At 38.2% G+C, this 6,798-nt stretch overlaps 1 pseudogene; it reads left to right on the top strand.

The window, feature by feature from the left end:
* Positions 1-4,662, top strand: part of LOC107717407 (uncharacterized) — a 25,916-nt pseudogene extending 21,254 nt beyond the window's left edge.
* Positions 4,663-6,798: the final 2,136 nt, after the last annotated feature.

The raw sequence follows: 6,798 nt of genomic DNA, 5'->3' as shown, positions 1-6,798 counted from the left end.
GAAATTAAAGTAAAAAAAAAAAAAAACCTGACCCTGCATCGCTGCATTTACAATGGTGACAGTGAAAAGCCTAATCTATGTTTATTATCGAGCAAATATGTCAGTGATGCCAATAGTTTAATAGCTTATTCATGACACCATTTACAAATCATACACAGTAACTGAATGTCTGATCTTCATTTTAACAGGAGTTTAGCTGAAAAGAGTAGGCCTACATAAGAGAAAACACAAGAACATCAAAGAGTGCATAGCCTACAGAACATCAGATCTGTTTGCTCATGGTGTGTAGCAGGAGAGGAAGCAGACAAATAGAGACTTTTGAACAATAGCACTGTGACAGATATTTAAATGATCCCTGTGTTTTTTTTTTTTTGACACTGCGGCACCTTCTATATATTAATTATTTACTTCCTCAGCTTGTAGAAAAGCTGCTTGTTGAGCTTTGATTCATCAAGCGTTTTTCGCATCACTGGTTGTTGTCAGCATATTATAAAACTACAAAATGGTTGGTTGATACATTATATCAGTTAATTAAATACCAGTGTTTACTGCAAATTTAAGTATAATCTGTATACATGTTGCTACCATATTTTTTTTACAGTAATGTTCTGTCTAGACTACTAGTACATCATAAGATAGACTATAGTTTAATCATACTTTGTTGCATTTGATGGCAGCATAAGCATATAAATATTAGAAAATTTCATATTCCTTAAACAGTTTTACAACCACCAACGGTAATATTTAATTCTCCATCAAAAGTCAACAACATAAGTATAAATCCAACACATATTGTGGGCTTTATGTTTAAAACAAGAACATAATGGCCAATTATGTACTGATATTAATATGCAGCCTTTAAGAGTATATAGGTGTTTCTTTGGAGGGTACTGCCTCAGTGACAAGCGGTAAAGGTACACATTTTCCAAGATTGTACTGCTAACATCTGAAGATGGGGGAAGATGACACCCATAAGAACAATGTGCTTTTACTTTTAAATTGTAACATTTAGATATAAGTTTAGCAGGTGCAGGATGATGATCAATGTGTTATTAACAGGAATAAATAGAAACATTTGCTAAATTGTCATTGCACAAATTGTAAAATTATTCAAAGGGGCCACTGCTGGTGTAAGAAGCCCCACTGGCTAAACTTCTACAGAATGCATAAATTGCTTTCTTATTAATATTTATATATAGTTTATATAGTGTTGTTAATGTATAAAACTAAACCAGCTATTCTGTTCAAAACTGTTTTGACAATTTAGAATTGAATAACCGATGACAGACAAAGCAGAATAATAGGTTTATTCTGATTTAAATACAGGCATATGAATATTTACATATTTAATTGCCCATATTTTAATTTCATACCATGACTTCAAATTGCATGATTTCACTCAATTATGTCTTAAATGTTCATCTAATTCTCTAAATTATTAAATAATATCTATATCAAGTTTAAAAACTTACCCCAATAGTCTTTTTTTATCTTTTCATTTCAAAATACAAACTATAATTTTTACTCCACAAATCCCTCATTAATAAATGGACCAAAAAAAAAAAAAAAACACAATACAATGTCATAGGTCACTATTTTCCTGAGACAGAATTTGATTAATTAACTTCAAAAATGTTTTGACCGAATAAAACTCACAATGTTGATATTCAGATGAAATGACAAAATTAAAAATAGAACAGGCTGTGTTGAAATGAAATTTTGTGCCATATGGTCAAGAGAATAAATAAGGTGCATCTTATCCTGTCTTAAAGGGGTCATATGATGCGATTTCAAGTTTTCCTTTCTCTTTGAAGTGTTACAAGCTCTTGGTGCATAAAGAAGATCTGTAAAGTTGCAAACACTAAAGTTTCGAATCCAAAGAGATATTCTTTATAAAAGTTAAGAGTCAACCACGCCTACCTAAAACGGCTAATTTTAACACGAGTGTTACAAGCTCTTGGTGCATAAAGAAGATCTGTAAAGTTGCAAAGACTAAAGTCTCAAATCCAAAGAGATATTTCTTTATAAAAGTTAAGAGTCAACCACGCCTACCTAAAACGGCTCATTCTAACACGCCCCCACATGTCTATGTCACTATGTGGAAATATTAGCATAATGCCGCCCAAATGTTCACGCAAAGAAAGAAGGCGTGGTTTCAGTAACCGCAGTTAGTGTTGATGCAGCCATGTCAGGGAGACGGTGTGTGTTTTAGTGCGAAAGCAAAAGCACTTTATTTGGCCTTCTGGAGATAGATGCAATTAGGAATCATTGGTTAAGATTTATTTACAACAGAACAGCACAACCCAGATGTTCGAATTTGTGCAACGCATTTTATGGACGACAGTTTTTTGAACCTAGAAGAGTACAAGGCTGGCTGTGCAGGCTATTTCTAAAAAAAAAAAAAAGGGGGGTCAATTCTTACTTTGCTATGACAATCTGGTGCTTCTTATTAGTTTAAGTATTTGCTATTGACTGTTCAAATGCGGAGTTTTGCGCAGCGCAGAGTAACAGGGTCACATCACAGGAGAGTGAACTGCCTGTCAGAAATCATAGCACGTCAGCTGTCTTAACCGCGGCTTGTGTACTGCATCATCACTGTGTCTGTCACGCGACTCTGTTGCGCTTTCGGGCTTGAACTGATGGTAAAACTGTCTTGATATTTACTTTGAAAGCTGAAGCTTTTATTTGAGTCTTTGTATTCAATTGCAACATGTATGTGGAAAAAAAAGTGGTTCTGGCCCTTTAAGTCTGCTCTCCCGATAACGTGCTCCCCTGCAGAGGGAGAGTCGAATCCTCCATTTTGTGAAAGGGGGATAGAGTAGAGCTGACACAGATTAATGTGACTGAAGATCACCATTAGTCACAAATTACATATAAAAAGAAAACACTGAATACTGTATTTGCTCTAGCCTTTATTTACATTATTTACAGGCTCCATAGTCGAACCTAACTGGTCCAAATAACATCCGTAGTTGCACTTACGAAAAATTAGGAAAAACAACAACACAAATAATAACTCAAAATTCTTATTGGTGCAAACGGGTGTTACAGAAAAACTTGGCGAGTCAGCCAGGAGCCTGTCGTACAGATAGTTCAGAATAAACTTGATAGGGTTATTTAAGCTAATTTAGAAATGGAAGTAGTGCACACTGAAGGTGTTTGTCAAGAGTGGTGATTGCTAATAAAGAGATTAATTGTCTTATTGACACTGGGTCACAGGTGACCACCTTTCCTTTAACATTTTATCAGGATGTTTTTACAAATCAAGCCATACAACCCTTGCACCACTTGCTTGAGATTGAAGGTGCAAATGGCTGTCAAATTCCTTACTTGGGTTATATTGAAACGTCAATAACCTTTCCAAAGGAGTTTGTGGGATCAGATATACATGTGCAGACCCTCGCATTAATTGTCCCAGATAGCAGACCTAATGCTCAAGTGCTCATTGGCACTAACACCCTGAACTCCCTGTATTCTGAGTATACATCTTCCAAGCCTCTGAATCACCGGCCTATTCTCCAGGGTTACTGGGCAGTTATGCAGGTTCTCGAATTCGTGCACAGGAAGGGTGTGGAAGATAATCTGGGATGGGTGAGCTTGAACTGTTGAGTCCTTGAAACTATTCCTGCTGGAAAGACAGTAGTTCTTGAAGGGTCAGTCCGAATGTCCAACCCAGTGAATGACAGATGGGTTATTGTGGAAACCCCACACGCATCATCCTTGCCTGGGGGGATATTGGTGTCAAGTTGTTTGATTTCTCTTCCTGCCAAAGGACCCATTGTGCTGAAGAATGAAACAGAGCATGATGTGGTCCTTCCACCAAGAATTCGGCTGGCTGAATTAAATTCTATTCAAAGTGTCATGCCCAAGGATCAGAATGCTGTGTTGACATCATTTTCTGTTAACCAGACAAAGTCTCCAGAAGACTCCAAAATTGATTTCAATTTTTATGATTCACCGTTGACTCCTGAATGGAAGGAGAGAGTGACAAAGAAGCTTAATTCAATGCATAAAGTCTTTGCATGCCATGATCTTGACTTCGGTCACACCACCAAGACCAAACACCATATCCAATTACACAATGAGACACCGTTTAAACACAAAGCCAGACCCATTCACCCTAAAGATATTCAAGCTGTTCGAAAACATCTGCAGGAACTGCTGGATGGTGGGATAATTAGGGAGTCAGAGTCTCCATTTTCCTCCCCAATTGTCATTGTGAGGAAGAAGAATGGGGAGGTAAGGCTCTGTATTGATTATCGAAAGCTGAACCTCCAAACTATTAAAGATGCTTATGCTCTACCTAATTTGGAAGAGACGTTCTCTGCCTTGACTGGGTCTAGGTGGTTCTCAGTCTTAGACCTCAAGTCCGGGTATTATCAGATTGAGGTAGAGGAGACTGATAAGCCAAAGACTGCTTTTGTTTGTCCCCTGGGGTTCTGGGAATTTAGTCGGATGCCCCAGGGGGTCACAAATGCCCCCAGCACGTTCCAGCGTCTGATGGAACGTTGCATGGGGGACATCAATCTGAAAGAAGTTCTAGTCTTTATAGATGATCTCATAGTCTTTTCAGCAACATTAGAAGAGCACGAGGATAGGCTCTTGCGAGTTCTTCAACGACTGAAAGACTACGGTCTCAAGTTGTCACCGGAAAAATTTTAATTTTTTCCAGACATCGGTGAGGTATCTAGGGCACATTGTGTCTGCAGACGGTGTTGAGACGGATCCTGATAAGATCCAGGCCCTAAAAACCTGGCCAAGTCCGACAAACTTAAAGGAACTCAGGTCCTTCCTTGGTTTCGCGGGGTATTACAGGAGATTTATCAAAGACTTTTCCAAAATAGTAAAACCCCTTAACAATCTCACCTCTGGCTACCCTCCGCTTCGCAAATCGAGGAAGACTCAAGAGATGAAAGGTCAATACTTAAACCCAAGAGAGCCATTCAAACAGCGTTGGACAGCTACTTGTCAGCAAACTTTTGGTGAAATCCTTGACAAACTTACCTCTGCTCCTATTTTAGGTTTTGCAAATCCTAAACTCCCGTATGTTTTGCACACGGATGCAATCACTACGCTTTCTACTTACTCCTTTTCCTTGAAGTATCGGGCAGGAAAACTTAATCTTGATGCTGATGGCTTATCTAGGCGTCCTCGTGATGTGACCACAGATGTTGTCTCAAGAAAGGAACAAGAAAGGATTGATAAGTTCTTGACCTTACATCTTGAAAATCCAGGAACAACAGGTCTTTCACAGGATGAGGTTGAAGCCATCTGTGATAAGCATATGATTTGTTCAATGCCTGAAGATGTTGAGGAAGGTGCAAGTAATCAAGCAGTGCTAGTCCAGTCTCGTGCTATGAGTTCGAGTGCCGTGCCAAGCAGCTATGAGGAAGAAGAACTTGGAATTTCACTCATACCTCGCCTGTCAGTTCAGGATCTAATTGAAAAGCAGAGTGCTGACTCAACTATCTCTCAAATTATTTCTCACTTGAACTCGGGAGAGAAACCTTCTCCCACCGTGATAAGTGAACTTCCTGAGCTTTCTCTTATGATAAGAGAGTGGACTCGTTTTGTACTTCTAGATGGGGTACTGTATCGGAAGAGACAGGATGGAGAGGTTCTAACTTACCAGTTAGTGTTACCTAAAGAGTTCAGAGCAGCTGTTCTGAGAAGTCTTCACGACGAGATGGGCCACATGGGGATAGATCGTACCCTTGACTTGGTAAGGTCCAGATTTTACTGGCCAAAAATGGCACGGGACGTGGAGCAGAAGATTAAGACTTGTCCTTGTTGTGTGGTCCACAGAGCTCCTCCAGAGAAAGCAGCTCCACTTTTGTTTAATGCTTTTGGTATGATTTTATCGAAGTTTGTCGAACGCTAATCTGATAACGATCAGTAAACAAGTTTCTATGCGGTTATGGGATAAAATCTCTTTGTATGTTTTATGTAGAATCTTGAGTTTATACTAATGTATTTATGGTTTAATATGGGTTTTGTCCTAATTTATATTCTGTCAACGTTATATTTGAGTTTAATTTGATCTATATTGATTGTTTTGTGAGAATGTTCTTTGAGTTTGATTTGAGTTAATTGCTTTGAGAAGAAAATTCAGCAGACAGCTGTGTCTTAATTGTTACATCTCTTTGCAAATTAAACATGAAAATATTCCTGTTATTGTTTGGCCTAAAATACAGGTCAGTTTTTTGTTGCGGTGGAACGGAAAGTTCTAGAAATCAGTTGATGGCGAGCCCCCCACGGATCTGGACACTCGGTAGACTGAATAAGCTTCTCATCGTGAAACTGCGGTTTTCTGCCATACGAGGTGGGATCTCAGCTTACTTGTTATTGTTATTTTATTTTTTCCATCTTCATAGTTGAAAGTACGGGGAAATTCTCTTCCTGGACTGTATAAGGGACCAATTTTTTTTTAATGCCCAACTACGTGGAGCGGATTTAACGTTTAACTGTTTTTTCCCCACTGACTGTTGGAAAAGAAAACGAACTGATTTTTTTTTTAATTTAAAGAGACTAAAGAAAGGAACTATTTGATTTGACAACATTTGACTGTGGAAGAAACTGAGATTTCATTGGATTGGGTCTTTATTGACTGTGAAACTTAATTGATTTACATTGTGATTTTTGTGAGTTACAAATTTCATGTATGGGTAAGAATTACCAAACTGATCTTACATACTTGTAGATATATTTAGTGTGTTTACGAGGTGCACCCGTAGAGTTTTGTATTTGTTGTACAACCTGACATTTGTACACTGTGATACCGGTATACTGTTTTTTTTT

This window comes from Sinocyclocheilus rhinocerous, unplaced genomic scaffold, assembly GCF_001515625.1.
Source record: "Sinocyclocheilus rhinocerous isolate Xijiao unplaced genomic scaffold, SAMN03320098_v1.1 scaffold1622, whole genome shotgun sequence".
NCBI classification, from domain to species: Eukaryota; Metazoa; Chordata; class Actinopteri; order Cypriniformes; family Cyprinidae; genus Sinocyclocheilus; species Sinocyclocheilus rhinocerous.
The sequence above is the reverse complement of the archived record's forward strand: the minus strand, read 5'-3'. Positions and strand labels throughout refer to the sequence as shown.